Source organism: Mauremys reevesii, unplaced genomic scaffold, assembly GCF_016161935.1.
Source record: "Mauremys reevesii isolate NIE-2019 unplaced genomic scaffold, ASM1616193v1 Contig22, whole genome shotgun sequence".
NCBI lineage: Eukaryota > Metazoa > Chordata > Testudines > Geoemydidae > Mauremys > Mauremys reevesii.
Window position 1 is genome coordinate 476742 of NW_024100832.1, and position 18390 is coordinate 495131.

An 18390-nucleotide genomic window follows, 5' to 3' on the forward strand; every position below is an offset into this window, starting at 1 on the left:
TTGCAGGGAGCACCACACCAGTAGCTACTGACAACAGGAACCAGCTCAGACTCCCTTATGGTAGGGGTCATGGCGTCCATTTTTACAGGCAGCTCTAAAAGGTTGTGTTAAAGCAGGCAATTAATAAAACTTATTTAAATGTGTCAGTACGAATGTGTCCCCTCCTCTATGCTTGTGTGAGTAAAACATGGTACATGACATGTCTCCACAGACGGCTCTGTTAAATAACTATATTACACCCCCCCGGAAGTTGGGAGCTTTGGTGGGGTGACCGCTACCATAAGGGAGTCTGAGCCGGTTCATTCTTCCATTTTGTCCTTTTCCAGATTTTCCTCTTGAGATCTGTGTCTCAGACACGAGCAAAAACAGCTGATGCACGATAGACTTACTCCCACAGGGCTACCGACGTGTAAGTTCTCAAAGGCCTCTAGACAGGCATCTGGGACAGGTGGGATCACAGAAACCCCCTGGGAGCTGCCACCTGATGTGCCGAGACTACTGCTACCCCTGCTTTCCCTGCCAGCTCAGGACTCCAGCACCCTGTCCTGCTAAGCCAGACACTCCCGTCTGCTCCAACACAGACCCGGGGTATGAATTACTTGCCCCAAGCTGCAGGTTTACCTGAAAGCAGCTAACAGAAGTGTGCTTGTCTTTAGCACCCAGATGCCCAACTCCCAATGGGGTCTAAACCCAAATAAATCCATTTTACCCTGTATACAGCTTAAAATGTGCAAATCTATATCTAATCAAACTGAATACAGATAAGATCCCCACCAGTTCCACAATGCTCCTTTGACAGACTAATCTCCTTTTAGCCTGGGTCCAGCAATCACTCACACCTCCTGCAGTCACTGTCCTTTGTTCCAATTTCTTTCGGGTATCCTGGGCTGGGGGTGGGGGCTCTCTCTTTAGCCAGCTGAAGACAAAATGGAGGGCTCTCCCAGGGGTTTAAATAGACTTTATCTTAGGGGTGGAGATCCACTCCTCACTCCTGTGCCAAGTCCAGCTCCAAGATGGAGATTTGGAGTCACCTGGGCAAGTCACATGTCCATGCATGACTCACAGTTTTTACAGGGAGCATCCATTGTTTACATGCTACCTTGAACTTCCTCAAGTAGACTTCTTATGTGGATTGGAGCATTCCAAGACCCATTGTCCTTTCAGTGTTTCTTGATTAGGTACTTAATTTCAACATGCCTTTCCCCAGGAACTGACCAAATGCTCTACTAAGGTTCTTTAGAAATCAAGCCAGTACACAGCCAACATTCATAACGTTGAATACAAAGATGATACATGCACACGAATAGGATTAATACATCCAGTAGATCATAACCTTTATGGAGATATGTGACGTGGCATATGTAGCATAAAACACATTCTAAGCATATTTCCATAGAGCCTTATGGGAGGTACCGTCACACCCTCCCCCTGAGCTTACTGCCAGAGACTTGGACACTGTCCATGGCGGAGGCAGTACATGTAAAATCCCTGTTTGTTTTTGGTCACACTCCTTTCAAGTACCTTTAAACCATATGATGTCATTCCTAAGGGTCCTAGCCAGTTTTGGGGGTCCTGGTCCTCAGATGCCAGAAAACAGGTTGGGGTGTAGTATTGTTAACAGAACGCAGACAGCGATATCTGTTACCGTGGAGGCGTTTTGGCATTTAGCCACCAATGCCATGAGGCGGCGTGCCTCAGTTTCCCCTCCTACACAGCAGCATGGGGCTGTTATGCTTTTGCTGCTGTTCCAAGCTTCCAGACTGTTTACAGGCGTAGGCTGAAAAGTAACATGCTTGTGGGGCTCTCCTGTCTCCATCCCTAGCATGTACAACAGTTTCTTCCACAAAGCAGGTATGTCCCACATCTTTAAAGGGTTTAACACTAGGACGAATTCCTTTGTTTTATCCCATAGGCGAATTAGCAAAAGACACAAGGTTAACAGCAAATCTACGGTGGACAGGCTTCGTTCACTCAGTTTGACTCCTTTAGTGTCTATTGCATTTTCCCAGCTCTCTGTAGCCTCTGGTAGGCACTCTGTCTCTTTGGAGAAGGCTTTTAATTCAGGCAGGTGGTTGAGCCTTTGGCAAGGAGAGGGTGCACTGCCACCATGCCTGCCCTCGGCCCCTCCCTCTGGAATGTCTCTGGGCTGGACCGCACTCCCTTGTGAAGTTCCACCCATGCAGAGATTCCCCACCACCCCCATCTTGGAGAGAGAGTTTTATCTCTTACAGGTGCAGCAAGAACTCCACCTTTCAATGGGGGGCTCTGGACCCCTTGGGCACCCCACTTTCTGTTCCCAACAGGCCAGCTGGATGGACTCCCCCGTTCAGGAGATCTGAACCTCAGGTTTCCTTACAACATGAACCATAGGAGAAGGGGCTGGCATTTTAAATGCAAACTTTTCACCCTCCTCCTGGGAAAGTCCCTTCCCACAAAAGGTGGGCGGACTCTCTGCCCCCTTCCATCTGGGCTTCCTCTCTGGGCTCCTCTGGGTCAGACACTCCTGTGTCCCCCGAAAGGGAAGGTGACCCTGGTCCAACTGTGGGCTCACAGCTACCAGCTATGGCAGACTTTTCACTGGCCAGCAAAATTCCCCCCTTTTCACTCAGGTTGGGTTTGCTTCCAGCTACAGAGATCTTGGGGTCTGTTTCCACCACTGTGGTCACCAGGACCCCAACTTCCACCTTTGGGACACACGTCTCTATGCACCCCAGGGCAGGCCCTGCCCTCTGCTGACCTGCAATTTCCTGGCAGTCAACAGCTGTGGTGGCCCCCCTGTTACAAGGTGGTTCCTCCCCCTCCCCTGGGGAGATGATTACAGGACAGGAGCTGGCTTCGTCCAGCCCCTCCCTCTGGAACTTTCCTTGAGCCCCGGGACTACAGGAACTGGCCACAACCATCCCTGCCCCCAAAGCTGCATTCTTTACTGCTGCAGAGGAATCTATGAGACACCCTCCTATTCCCCCAGCAGTCCATGTGACTTCACCCTGCACCGACCCCGACTGCTAACCAGCCCTGGGACAGATTCTGCCACACTAAAGAAATCATTTCCCAATAGAAATGGTGCAAAATTGTGTGCCACCGTTGCAACAGTCAGTTCAGCCTGCAAATCCTTAGTTTGCATGTGTACTTTAGCTAAAGGTGCAAAGACTTTGTAACCCGCTAACAGCTCTAATTCTGCCATTTTACCTGGCAACAAATCCTTCTTCTGGATAAGGTCCCTCCTGACCACAGAAATCTCAGCACCCGTGTCCCTCAATCCAAGAAGCACTGCACCATTCATTTTAACAGCATGCATATGCTCCTTGCTTGGTTGTGTGGAGCAAGCTTTACAAATCCTGGGTGGAAAGAGGCCACAGCCTGGCTCTGAGAAGCCGCAGCTTCATGTGTTACTTGTTGCCTGTTTCCACTCAAAAAGGGGCACTTAGTCCTCAGGTGCTCAGTTGACTTACAATCATAGCACCTCTTGGGCTCCTCTGCTTGCACAGGAAATTTGGGACGAGTTCCAGGGGAATTGGGAGGTTCCCCAGCCTCCTTTTTCCCAGGGGTAAAACGGTGATTCTGCTTCCCCCCAACCCTGTACCCCTCTCCCAGTGGTTTATGTTTGATTGCAGCTTGTGCTTGCTCATAAGAGTCTGCATACCCAGCTAATTCACCCACTGCATTTACCTTTTTGTCCCACAAATACTGGTTTACATATTCCCTGCACATATTCAGGAAGTGTTCCTGAGTAACCAGATCACACATCCCTTCGAAGCTTGTAATGCCCTTCCCCCACACCCACTTGTCTACCAAATCTCTCATTTCATTGGCATAAGCCACATTACTCAATCCAGATCCCCTCTTAAGACTCCTGAATTTAACCCTGTAGGTTTCAGGTGTAATCTGAAACTCTTTCAAAACCAGATCCAATAGGCATCTTACTGAATATGTCCAGAGCTCTACCAGTCCATTTTGCTATCAATGTGGTCATCTTTTGATCTTCAGGGATGGCATGCAGGGTGCCCAGTCTCTTGAAGGTGATGAAATATTCAGCGATATCACTGGATTCCTCATACTGTGGACACAGTTGCTCCCATTTATGAATTTTTGGGGAAGTGGAGCCAGCAGGTGGAGGGTTTTGTCTCTTTGACTCCATTACAGCCAGTTCATGCTTCTGGGCCTTTCTCTGGGTCTGCATAGCTCTCTCGTGGGCAGCCTCTTCCCTGGCTTTTTCTACCTCCATCCTTGCTGTCTCTGCCTCCATAGCTCTCTCGTGGGAAGCTGCTTCTGCCTCCACCCTTGCTGTCTCTGCCTCCATAGCTCTCTCGTGGGCAGCCTCCTCCCTCTCCATTAGTCTTTTATGTTCATTTTCTTTCTCTTTTGCTTCCAGTCTAGCCAACTCTAGTTTGTTAGCTGCTTCACGGCTAGTCATTTTCCTGCTTTCTTCTTCTGGGCCACATCCCCTCTGCAGTTCACTGAAAGTGGGATGCACTCAGCTCAGGGGATTCTTCGTTAACAGAGACTTTCACAGTGCCCAGTGTTCAGCCTTTCTGGGCAATTTGCACCCTGTGCAGTTTTAGCATCTTCAGATCTTGTCTCTTACTTATTTTGCTTCCTTTTCTGTCCCTACTTCCCTTACCCAAAATAAGCAAACAGAAAACAACAAACCAGTAACCACTTGGTCTGTTCTCCAGCCACCGACCACACTCAAAACTCACTTAAAATCACTACCAGTACCTCAAAGCAATCAGATGTGCACAGATTCTGCTGACTACGCCACTGTGACAGGTTGGATCACAGAAACCTCCTGGGAGCTGCCACCTGATGTGCCCAAACTACTTCAAGCCCTGCTTTCCCTGCCAGCTCCCTGTCTTGCTGAGCCAGACACTCCCGTCTGCTCCAGCACAGACCCAGGGTCTGAATTACTTGCCCCAAAGCTGCAGGTTTACCTGAAAGCAGCTCACAGAAGTGTTCCTGTCTTTAACACTCAGATGCCCAACTCCCAATGGGGTCTAAACCCAAATAAATCCCTTTTACCCTGGATAAAGCTTATACAGGGTAAACTCATCAATTGTTCGCCCTCTATAACACTGATAGAGACATAGGCACAGTTGTTTGCTACCCCAAGTATTAATACAGACTCTGAGTTAATTAATAAGTAAATAGTGATTTTATTAAAGACAGAAAGTAGGAGTTAAGTGGATCCATGTAGTAAAAGACAGAACAAAGTAAGTCACCAAGCAAAATAAAAGAAAATGTGCAAATCTATATCTAATCAAACTGAACACAGATAAGATCCTCACCAGTTCCAAAATGCTCCCTTTTACAGACTAATCTCCTTTTAGCCTGCGTCCAGCAATCACTCACACCCCCTGCAGTCACTGTCCTTTGTTCCAATTTCTTTCGGGTATCCTGGGCTGGGGGTGGGGGCTCTCTCTTTAGCCAGCTGAAGGCAAAATGGAGGGCTCTCCCAGGGGTTTAAATAGACTTTCTCTTGGGGGTGGAGACCCCCTCCTCACTCCTGTGCCAAGTCCAGCTCCAAGATGGAGTTTTGGAGTCACCTGGGCAAGTCACATGTCCATGCATGACTCACAGTTTTTACAGGGAGCATCCATTGTTTACATGCTACCTTGAACTTCCTCAAGTAGACTTCTTATGTGGATTGGAGCATTCCAAGATCCATTGTCCTTTCAGTGTTTCTTGATTAGGTACTTAATTTCAACATTCCTTTCCCCAGGAACTGACCAAATGCTCTACTAAGGTTATTTAGAAATCAAGCCAGTACACAGCCAACATTCATAACTTTGAATACAAAAATGATCCATGCATACAAATAGGATTAATACATTCAGTAGATCATAACCTTTATGGAGATGTGTTACATGGCATATGTAGCATAAACACATTCTAAGCATATTTCCATAAAACACGTTCTAAGCATTATTTCCATAAAGCTTTATGGGAGGTACTGTCAAAAGCCTTATGGGAGGTACTGTCACAGCATCATCAAGCTGTTGAGAGGTTTTCAGAAAACAAACAGTGTAAGAACCCCATTGCTTGTTTTTAATTTATGCAATCCCTGGTTCTTAGCCCCATTACACCCTATCCTCGACCATCGCTTTTTAATCATTCATTTACCTGAGCGACATCTTTTCCGCTCACCTTGTCTGCCTGTGACTCCCCCAAGCCATGATCACCTCTAGGAAGGTGAATAATGAGAGGCCGTCACACTCATCAGGGTTCCTAACAAGGGTTTCGGGGTCAGATTCCAACGTATCCATCAACGGTTGAGTCAAAGGGTCCTCCTTGGAACTGTCATTGAGGTAGCGCTTTCTCCACACAAGTCTAAAGGTGCTCGGGGTTAAAACAAAGTCCAAAGTTCTCATGGGGGTGGTAAAGGAGTCCACGTTTCCTCTCAGTAGCCTTTCCACAATTTCTAAAACACGTGTCCTTGGTAAGAGATGGCCTCCTCTGCCCGGAGCTGGGACTTATGGGGTAATGGTGCTGCTCTCTGATTGGCAGAGGGCATTGGGAGGGGTTCTTAGAGGGGTCACACGACCCACTTCCGAACAGGTCACCCCACCCCAGAACTCACTCTGATTGGTCAAATCTCCTCTGAGGGCAGTCCTATCAGGGTGAACCCCATCCTGATTGGTAGAGGGAAGTAGGCGGAGTTCTTAGAGGGGTCACATGACCCACATCCAGATGGGTCACTCCACCCCGGAACTTGCCTTGATTGGTCAAATCTCCTCTCGGGGTGGTCCCCAGCGGCTGAAACCCTTCCTGATTGGTAGAGGATGGTCACATGACACACCTTGCTTCCGGTCATGTGGCATCTTGACCCTGGGAGTAATACCCCCCGGAGCGGGACTTTTGGTGACAGGTGGGTGGGGTTTAAGGGGTCAAGTGGCAGAGTTTAAGGGGTCAAAGGGTGCGGTTAGGGTTTGTTTCATGGTATACTACCTATACTACTCAGGTTTACTGTACCATACAGTTTTTGTCTTGTTCATTCCGATCAGGTAATGTTTTTCTGCTGAAGGAACATCTGCCTTTGTGTGTGTTAAGATTCTCCCTAGAGGTCTCAGCAACAGCTTTTGTGGGTTGCTTATTTATGCAAAGAGGAGATCTTGAACTAGATTCCATGGGTTCAATAGTTGTTTCTGCTTGGCACCGTTGAGTATCATCTACCTGCAATACAAAGAAAAAAATTCTCATGCTTTAGTGGTATGGGAGAACCTTGTTAATTACCAGCAGGAAGTGAAAGACCCATTCCAAGCGACTGAATAATATGAATTAGCAGACACACGCTAAAAGCAAGAATCTTCAATGTTTATAGTTATCACTCTGAAAATACAACAGCGCTATGCAGAATGCTTTACAGCAACTACCTACTCCTCACCATGTTCAAGTTTAGAATGGACATTATTATCCATGCTTTACAAATCACAAGTCACATAATTTAACAAGGTATAGGCAAAGCTAAGGAGTAGTACACAGGAGTTCCCTGTCTAGTCTCTTCTTACTCAATCACTAATCTGCAGAACTGTATTTTGAGATATGTAATTTAAGTTTAATTACTGATATTTCATAATGAATTTGTAAATGTCCTATAGTTTATTCTGTAAATATGATAGCACTTGAAAAAGTTGTTTAGTCCTGAAGCATTTACATTGGCCTGCCGAGGCTGTCCCTCCAAGGGGAGGGATAGCTCAGTGGTTTGAGCATTGGCCTGCTAAACCTAAGGTTATGAGTTCAATCATTGAGGAGGCCACCCAGGAATCTGGGGCAAAAATTAGTCCTGCTAGTGAAGGCAGGGGGCTGGACTTGATGACCTTTCAAGGTCCCTTCCAGTTCTAGGAGATTGGTATATCTCCAATTATTACCTTACCTTATATCCTGTCCAGACGTATTATGAAATATTCAGGAGAATGTCATGTCATTCTAAATGTTTAACATAATCTTCACAATATGTTTGTTGTGATGGTCAACACTAGCTTTGTAAAACTGTTGAAAAATTTCACAATGTGTACACCTTTGGGGTTATCTCAAATTCCAGTCCCCACCGCTATCACAATCGTCCTTGTCTCTCCTGCACTCCCCACCAAATTCTGACATGATTTTAGCATCAGTTAGATAAAACTTCAGTAGTTATAAATGTGTGCTTCATGACAATTGAAATCCTGAATGCCAAAGCTTCTGATAGTCTAGGTAATTGGCCCCAATTCTCATTCCACTTACACTGATGTGGGTCCTGTGTGCGAGGTGAGCATCAGGGCTTATTCTTCTAGTGCCAATACTTATCAAAATAAAAGCTGTTAAAATTTTGATGTCAAGTGGAAAAAGGGAAGACAGTCCTTACACTTCTGTCATTATAATAGTAACTTGAGAAATATAAGGCTAAATCTAAAAATAAATTATTTTTACCACTGAAAGCAGAGAATGTGGAAGCATTCCTTATTAGACCCAAGAGTTGTGGGGATAGTGTGCCGCCTCTCTAATTGTTCCTTCACTCTAACAGTGTTTTTCTAGCAATGGGCAAAATCTCAGATTGCAGACATGCAGTGACCAGTGTCTGGTTGAGGCTATCACAATACGAGCATTAAGACAACGTTCAGTACCAGAACTTCTAACGAAGGCAATCAATTTTCCTTCCAGTGTCCTCAATAATAAAAAGCAAAGGATAAAAATCAGATCAAGTTTGCATAAGGACTGAGAAAAGACTTCAGGGTCTGGCCCTAAAAATGAAAACTCTGGGAACAGAATATCTCTTTAAACAATTTGTTGAAGTATGATTGTTTTTGTAGAGATTGTTATTTAAAGAATGATCTTGTGTGTTGTTTAAATTGGCTAAGTTCACAGCAATGCAACAGCAAAACAGAATTGTTACCAGCATATATTACTGGCAAAGCTAATAGGACCATTTATTATTAAGGGTACCTGACTCCTCCCATTACAAGAAGATCCTGTTTTCTGCTGCTTCTAACTTTACAAACTTTAATTGCTTGGGCTGAAATTTTCAGGGGTGGGGGACAGAAGCAGAATTTCAGCCAAAATGGTTAAGCTATTCCCAAGATCTGGCAACTTTTCTTTGAAAAACTCCATGTGTTGGGGCGGGGACCTGTAATTTGGCAGGGAGTGGCCTTTGTGCAGAGAATGTGCTTTTTGCCATCCCCATGAAAACCTGCCCACATTTGGCCAAATTATAAGCCTTTGAAAAAAATCACAGTTCACAGATACTCAGAGAGAATTCTTAGATTTTTAGCAGCTAAAATCTCTGAAGATTTCATCCTCGCTGAGTATACTTGAATCTCGCACAGCTCTTAGTGCTAACCAAACTGTGCATGAGCTATTCCCCACAGAGTGACTGCACATGCGCCATTTCCCCACAGCTCCTGGATGTGAAAACACGGCACACTGTGCCATCCCCGCAGAGCAATTGATATGCTCCAGCCCAGGCCTCTAAGGATCAAAGCCAGAGTTTCCCTGCAATGGTTCTTCCCAGCTGCTTTGGTTCAGGCACCAGAACTGAGAGCAGGAACTTTTCTCTTAATAAACTCCCAATGATCCCTCCAAGCTGCTGCACAAGCACGCTGGTGGAGGAAGATACTGGACTCAAATGCAGAGGGGACAAAAGACAAATGGAGGGGCGGGGACAGGAGGGGCAGACTGGGACAAGGAGTATGCCAAGATTGGGACTGGAATGGGGGTGTGGAGAGGGGGCCAAGGACAGGGAGCTGGTAGGCAATGCTAGGACTGGAAAACTATGAGAGAAGGCCAGGGAAGGGGGAAAGGAATGTAGAGGAGACACTGAGAGAAGACACAGAGCTATGAGGAGGAGGAGGAGGAGGAGGAGAAGAAGGGAGTTTGCAGGGGGAATTTGCAGGGGAGACTTAGGCAGAGGAATTGACAGGCTAGTGAAGGGAGTGGGTGGTGTTCTGCTGGTGTTCTGGTGCCTGTTGGGGTTTGTTTTGCTGTAGGTGGTGGTGGTTTGCTTCGGTTTGTGCTTCCTGGACTAACAGGTTTTAGGTGGGAAGGCTATGACCGATACAGAGGCAGCAGTGAAAGACAGAATGAGGATGACTGGATGTGGAAGCTGCTGCATGTACATGATCCTGGAGGGGGTACCTGAAAAGAGTTTTGTCTGCCTGACGTGCCGACTGATAGAGCAGATGGAAGAAAAGATCCGAGGACTGGAGATGCAGGTGGAAACTCTGGTTGAGTTTAGAAGGGGGTTCGAGTGGATGATGGAGCAAAGACATGAGGAGGCTGAAGGGAAAAGCTCAGACTTGCAGATGGAAGCAGGACCAAAGAATTCTGAGGGGAGACTGCTGGGTGAGGAAAGTGGACGGTGGAAGCACGTGACTAAGAGAACCAGGCAGAGAAAAAGACGGGCCAGTGAAGGAGAAATAGAGCTCAGGAACAGGTTTGCAGAGTTGGAAAATGAAGAAGACGCTTAATGAAATTGAGGCTCAGGTGATCTTCAGTGGGATTCTGCCTGTTCCTAGAGAAGGGCAACAAAGGTGTGAAAAGATTATGGCGATCAACAGATGGCTCAGGCAGTGGTGCTATAAGGAGGGCTTTGGGATGTACAGCCACTAGGAAGCATTCATGGACAGAGGACTGTTCTCTCGGGATGGACTTCACCTGAGTAAGGAGGGAAATAGACTTCTAGGATGGAGGCTGGCACAACTGATTAAGAGAGCTTTAAACTAGGAATTTGGGGAAGATGGTTGGGAGATGTCCAGGTAATCTCCAAAATTCCCATAAAAGGGTAATCTCCCTTCTTAACATTGAGAGGGAAGAAAACAAAGTAAGAAAGAATACAGCCATGGGTCGGAGAATGGAAATAAGGAGGAAGGGTAGTGTAGATACCAGTCTAATAGGTGATACTGGCGGTAGAATGTCTGTGCCTAACCGGGTAAAGAATGTCAGTGAAGCCAAATGGCAAAAATTAAGATGTTTGAACACTAATGCGAGGAGCCTAGGTAACAAAATGGAGGAAGTAGAGCTACTGGTGCAGGAAGTGAAACCGGATATTATAGGGATAACAGAAACATGGTGGAATAGTAGTCATGACTGGAGTACAGGTATAGAAGGCTATGTGCTGTTTAGGAAAGACAGAAATTAAGGCAAAGGTGGTGGAGTAGCATTGTATATCAATGATGAGGTTAACTGTAAAGAAATAAGAAGTCATGGAATGGATAAGACAGAGTCTATGTGGGCAAAAATCACAATGGGAAAGACAGCTACTAGAATCTCCCCTCGCCGGGAGCTGATTTGGATATGGATAGAGACCTCTTTCATGTTTTTAATGAAGTAAACATTAATGGGAATTGTGTGATTATGGGAGACTTTAACTTCCCAGATATAGAGTGGAGGACAAGTGCTAGTAATAATAGTAGGGCTCAGATTTTTCTGGATGTGATAGCTGATGGATTCCTTTATCAAGTAGTTGAAGAGCCAACAAGAGGGATGCCATTTTAGATTTGGTTTGGGTGAGTAGAGAGGACCTCATAGAAGAAATGATTGTAGGGGACAACCTTGGTTCGAGTGATCGTGAGCTAACTCAGTTCAAGCTAGATGGAAGGATAAACAAAAATAGATCTGGGACTAGGGTTTTTGATTTCAAAAGGGCTAACTTTAAAGAATGAAGGAAATTAGTTAGGGAAGTGGATTGGACTGAAGAACTTGTGGATCTAAAGGTGGAGGAGGCCTGGAATTACTTCAAGTCAAAGTTGCAGAAACTGTCAGAAGCCTGCATCCCAAGAAAGGGGAAAAAATTCATAGGCAGGAGTTGATGACCAAGCTGGATGAGCAAGCATCTCAGAGAGATGATTAAGAAAAAGCAGAAAGCCTACAAGGAGTGGAAGACGGGAGTGATCAGCAAGGAAAGCTACCTTATTGAGGTCAGAACATGTAGGAATAACGTTATAAAGGCAAAGGCCAAAAGCCATGTAGAGTTGGACCTTGCAAAGGGAATTAAAACCAATAGTAAAAGGTTCAATAGCCATATAAATAAGAAGAAAACAAAGACAGAAGAAGTGGGACCGCTAAACACTGAGGATGGAGTGGAGGTTAAGGATAATCTAGGCATGGCCCAATATCTAAACAAATACTTTGCCTCAGTCTTTAATGAGGCTAATGAGGAGCTTAGGGATAATGGTAGGATGACAAATGGGAATGAGGATATGGAGGTAGATATTACCACATCCGAGGTAGAAGCCAAACTCAAACACCTTAATGGGACTAAATTGGAGGGCCCAGATAATCTTCACCCAAGAATATTAAAGGAACTGGCACATGAAATTGCAAGCCCATTAGCAAGAATTTTTAATGAATCAGTAAACTCAGGGGTTCTACTGGACAACTGGGGAACTGCTAACATAGTTCCTATTTTTAAGAAAGAGAAAAAAACGTGATCCAAGTAACTATAGGCCTGTTAGTTTGACATCTGTAGTATGCAAGGTCTTGGAAATTTTTTTGAAGGAGAAAGTAGTTAAGGACATTGAGGTCAGTGGTAATTGGGACAAAATATGACATGGTTTTACAAAAGGTAGATCGTGCCAAACCAACCTGATCTCCTTCTTTGAGAAGGTAACAGATTTTTTAGACAAAGGAAACGCAGTGGATCTAATTTACCTCGATTTCAGTAAGGCACTTGATACGGTTCCACAGGGGAAATTATTAGTTAAATTGGAAAAGATGGGGATCAAGATGAAAATTGAAAGGTGGATAAGGAACTGGTTAAAGGGGAGACTACAACAGGTCATACTGAAAGGTGAACTGTCTGGCTGGACAGAGGTTACTAGTGAAGTTCCTCAGGGATTGGTTTTGGGACCAATCTTATTTAATCTTTTTATTACTGACCTTGGCACAAAAAGTGGGAATGTGCTAATAAAGCTGGGAGGTATTGCTAACACAGAGAAGGACCGGGATATCACACAGGAAGATCTGGATGACCCTGTAAACTGGAGTAATAGTAACAGGATGAAATTTAACAGTGAAAAGAGCAAGGTCATGCATTTAGGGATTAAGAACAAGAATTTTGGTTATAAATCGGGGACGCATCATTTGGAAGTAACAGAGGAGGAGAAGGACCTTGGAGTATTGGTTGATCACAAGATGACTATGAGCCGCCAATGTGATATGGCCATGACAAAAGCTAATGTGGTTTTAGGATGCATCAGGCGAGATATTTCCAGTAAAGATAAGGAGGATTAGTACCGTTATACAAGGCACTGGTGAGATCTCATTTGGAATATTTTGTGCAGTTCTGGTCTCCCATGTTTAAGAAGGATGAATTCAAACTAGAACAGGTACAGAGAAGGGCTACTAGGATGATCCAAGAAATGGAAAACCTGTCTTATGTAAGGAGACTCAAAGAGCTTGGCTTGTTTAGCCTAATCAAAAGAAGGCTGAGGGGAGATCTGATTGCTCTTTATAAATATATCAGAAGGATAAATATCAGGGAGGGAGAGGAATTATTTAAGCTTAGTACCAATGTGGACACAAGAACAAATAGATATAAACTGGACACTAGGACGTTTAGAGTTGAAATTAGACGAAGGTTTCTAACCATTAGAGGAGTGAAATTCTGGAACAGTCTTCCAAGGGGACTAGCGGGGGCAAAAGACATATCTGGCTTCAAGACTAAGCTTGATAAGTTTATGGAGGGAACGGTATGATGGGATAGCCTAATTTTGGCAATTAATTTGGCAATTGACCTTTGATTATTAGCAGGTGAATATGCCCAGTGGTCTGTGATGTGATGTTAGAGGAGATGGGATCTGAGTTACTACAGAGAATTCTTTCCTGGGTGCTGGCTGGTGAGTCTTGCCCACATGCTCAGGGTTTAACTGATCGCCATATTTGGGGTCGGGAAGGATTTTTCCTCCAGGGCAGATTGGCAGAGGCCCTGGAGGTTTTTCACCTTCCTCTGCAGCATGGGGCACGGGTCACTTGCTGGAGGATTCTCTCACCTGGAGGTCTTTAAACCACGATATGAGGACTTCAGTAACTCAGACACAGGTTAGGGGTTTGTTACAGGAGTGGGTGGGTGAGGTTCTGTGGCCTGCGCTGTGCAGGAGGTCTGACTAGATGATCATAATGGCCCCTTCTGACCTTAAAGTCTATGAGTCTAAGAGAACTGGGGCTGGCTGAGCAGGGAGATTGGGCCAAGGAGCCTTAATTCCAGCATATACGAATATTTGAGTGCTTTTGCGTGTAATCCATATATGCACGGGCACCCCCCCCCCGCTGCTCTAGGCATCCAGGCCTTTCAAGAAATAATCAAATATTTGGGATGAGCATTAAAGTGGGAAAATTGACCTCATTCCCATTTACCAAGTTAATGAGCACTTGGCATGAGATCACAGATTTGATCATACCAACAATTTTAAGTTTACCATTATGCCCAGATCTTTGTTATGTGCCAAGCTTTATTCATTTTATTTACATGGCAGATATAAAGGAGGTATGAATAACATGGCATATCTTCAAACTCACTTGGAGAGATAAATACATTATGTGGATTTCCCATGCCCTGCACATTCAGATACATTTTGACGATCAGTTACCTTTGGTGATTTGCTGCCACCAGCTGTCGGTTTAGAGATCTTGGCAAAATTATCTGACCTGCCTTTCTGTAAACGTTGGCCATATGGTGACAAATTTTGGCTTTGAGCAGCAAGACGGGGACTGGTCTTTAGGTTTAGCGCTGTTCTGCGCAAAACACAGAGGTTGGTTTTCCCAGTAGGAATATCAGCAAAGCCTGAAAAATAAACAACAGCCATGAACCACAGTTGATTAAATTACTTTATTGTTCCAATCAATCTGATCTTGCTCAATTCAAGATGGAGATGACAACGGGTAATAATTTAAGAAAGTAAAATGGCATTTACTCACTGAATAACATAGAATGGGGGAATGATTAGGACTATCTTGCGTTCCTAGAATTTTATAGGTGAACTCAGGCAAGGGTGTGGATCTGTGCAACAGCAACTCTACTAAAATGGCAAAAAGAGTTTTCCCCAAGCAAATGTTCTCTTTTTCCTTTAAAGGGACACCATTAACTGGAAAATCATTTCCATCTGAAAACGATGTCTCTCCTATTGTTCTACATAGAGCCGGCCAGAGGGAGACAATTCTGTTTTGCGACCCCTTTCAAGGTTTCAGAATTTGTTTTTATTCTAGATTGGAATGAAAACATAAGCCTTTCAAATGCTTTCATAAAATGAAATTGAATCAAAAAACACCAGGCTTTCAATTTGGGGGCCTTCCTCCCTGCTCAGCAAAAACTTTGTCCGAATCAATACATCTCCGTAATACATTTCGGCATTGACAATGCAGCACATTTCAATGAAAAAACATTTAGCTAAAAATGTTTAAGCAAAAATTTCCCCCCTTCCTATCAACCAGAAGAAAAAGGTGTTTTATATTGGGAATGGCTGGGCCTAGAATCCCTCTCTTGCAACCTATACGAGGGCTGAATTTGGCCAATGATGTCCAAGTTTTTACAATGCTTCCAAGTCACACCTATGACAACACGATTATTTAGATAAGCGCGCGCACACGCTCTCCCCAGTGTGGACCGTTCTCCTCTAAAGAAGTAACAATGACCTTTTCTGACCAGCTCCGGGAGTCCGTCTGGCTCATACTCTTACTCGTTGTCCTGGGTCAGTGAATGTGCCACCTCATCAGCACCTGACCAAAGGAAAGAGTCATTACCTGTACAAATAACTTTAAGGAGACTCTGGAAAGATGCGTTTAGAATGCAATGATCTCAATCATTCATTTGTTAATGAAGTACATAAGATGTGTGTTTGTGCAACCACAGTCAACTATACCAGAGCTTCAGAAGCTATACTGATTTATGAGGATCTGGCCCCTCATCTGAATCAAATGTAATAATGGATGTTTTGAAAACATGTGTTCTAAATAAATGCATTAAGGTTAGAAACAGGATCATGATTAAGGCTATGTTTTAGTCATGGGTATTTTTAGTAAAAGTCACGGACAGGTCACGGGCAATAAACAAAAAGTCAGGGCCCCGTGACCCCTCCATGACTTTTACTGAAAATACCTGGGATTAATCTTACCGCCTGGGAGAGGGGACGCTCCTGAAGACTGCTGGGGAGTGGAGAGAGAGCTGGGCATTGCTGGTGCTGGGGGGGATGGGGGGGCTCACGCCCCACCACCACTAGTCCCAGACTGCTGCTCCAGGGACCGTGCCTGGGGCTGACTGAGCAACGGGCTTCCCCAGCTGCTGGGATCCTGGGATCAGCTGCACCAGCACTGCAAAATTCACAGAGGTCACAGAAACCGTGACTTCCATGAATGATTTGCAGCCTTACAATCATTCTAGTAGAGCATTTCCTTCTTCAACTACCCCAGACTTGGCTTGTGCTCCTTTAATAGAGCATTATGGTCCGCAATTTGTTTCGGCAACATTGCTTTGTCCTTCCCCAGCTGCTTACAGGATTGCATCCATGTCTTCAGTTTACTGTGAGCGAATCCATTTTGCTTCTTCAGTTGATCTAAAGCCTTCAGATTGTCTAGCTATAAAATAAAAAAAAAATTTTAGTTGCTAATAGGAAAATTCATTCTTCTGTCTAAGCATTATACTCTCACTAATGGCATCTCACCTGCCATTAAAAGTTCAGTGCAACTAAAAATCCAAACAAAAGTTATAATATGAATTTGTACAGTAGAGTTCACTTAGTAATATACAATTGAATTATAGCAGCTTCTAATTCCAACAGAGAAACATTAAATCATGTTTATTGGAAAGCTACGTGTGTGTAGATTTCCTTGATAGAGAAATCATAATCTAAATATAATATTCAAAATAACCAAATGACAGAACCCAGCCGAATAGCATGTGGTCCAGGCATGTTTGTCCACCCTATGTGCATTGGGGTGCCAAAATAAATGGATGGTAGATATCTGGCAGCCTTATAAAACGCACTTCAGGATAATGTAAATATCAAACACAGTGCTCCATCAGCTGGGCATGGAGTGAGTACTGTAACTCAAGCCTGCTTGCCACAACACCGGCTCCACACTGTGCTACATGAGTGCTTTTTGATGTGTATTTCTGAAGCGAGAGCATAGAACTACAGTCCTCATTCACCACAAATGGAGGTAGAAAAAGATTGTAGGCTAGAAAATGCAGAGGGAATTGATAAGAAAAAATTCACCTAGATGGACAGGTTTAAAAACGTTTCCCCTTCTGCTCGGCAGTAAACACCAACCTCTTCTGGGCACACACTGTCTAAAGTGCTCTTTAATCCTTCAATGCTGAGCAAGCCTATGGAGAGGGGGAGGAGAGTCCAAACTCCTTTCCTTGGTAAAGCCTGGGTCCTTGACCTGATAAACGGACAGGGACAATTCCCACTCCATTGTGACCTAAAATTTGGGACCCCTTCTCTGCTTGAAAGAGGGTCCCAGACTGAAAAGCAGAGATGAACAAATTACATTACCCTGCCACCTGAGAATGGGCTTCACAGAAGTAACACATCTCTCTGCACACCCAGATATACTCGGGTGGGAGAGAAGGGAGGCAGTGAGTCTGATACAGAGCACTCCAGGAGACCCGTATATAGGAGAAAACCACAGCAAACACATCCTAAGTACGTCAGACTACCCGCCCTATCGGCGGGTAGCGATCGATTTATCGGGAATTGATATATCGCGGCTCATCTGTCTTGTTGGAGAGACTCTAGTTAACCTTTATATGGATTCAGAGCTTATCCAAAGCTCATGGCCATGGCTCAAATATGCATTAAGTGTGATCTAGGTATTAAGGGAACATTAACATTCCGTGCTGCTTGGTGGGTATTAAAAAAGCTGTTTTCTTTGCTCAAAAAAGGGGTGTGAGATGCGGGACAGGTTTAAATTGCAAGCTCTGAGTCTGTACCTATTAGAAAACGCAGCTCTGATGGCCTCATAGAGTGGAGTTTGTCACTGTAGTGGTGTTGGTAACATTAAAACAGGGTTAAGCCCAGTAAGAAAAAAAAAAGTCTGGATGTGCAGCACTGGCTAGTAGTCCTCAGGAGCTTGTGAATTACTGTCTTAAGACCCTCTATATATTCTACTGTTAACTTGAATTAGAAGCCTGGCACGATGATATTTGAAAGTAAAGAAACTATTTAACTCTGGAAAAAAAAATAGGTAGAAATGTGTATCTCACATTTTCATCTCTTCCGCATAATTCTGGGTCTCCTTCAGAAACTGTTAAGCTGTTTTCAGTTCTTCTTGCAGCTGATGGATTTCTAACACGGCTGCTACTCTGAAACTTAAATATTAGTCATGAATAGATCTTCAAACACAATAAAGAGGACAGTTAAATTTTACATCAAATAAAAACTCAGCATCACCACATCCATTTGAATAGTTCAGATATTAAAA

The 18390-nt window shown here is 44.4% G+C and overlaps 1 protein-coding gene and 1 long non-coding RNA gene across 3 annotated transcripts in view; one reads left to right on the plus strand and one right to left on the minus strand.

Moving 5' to 3' along the window:
* The window catches only part of LOC120393540 (gastrula zinc finger protein XlCGF52.1-like), a 159241-nt gene that overhangs the window by 114812 nt on the left and 26039 nt on the right, over positions 1-18390 (plus strand). The gene's annotated exons all lie outside the window — the stretch shown is intronic.
* Positions 6711-16491, minus strand: LOC120393544. Its single transcript, XR_005592071.1, has 4 exons — positions 16458-16491; positions 15601-15684; positions 14559-14752; positions 6711-7170 (listed from the first exon to the last, which is right to left on the minus strand). It is a non-coding gene; the product is annotated as an uncharacterized LOC120393544 (long non-coding RNA).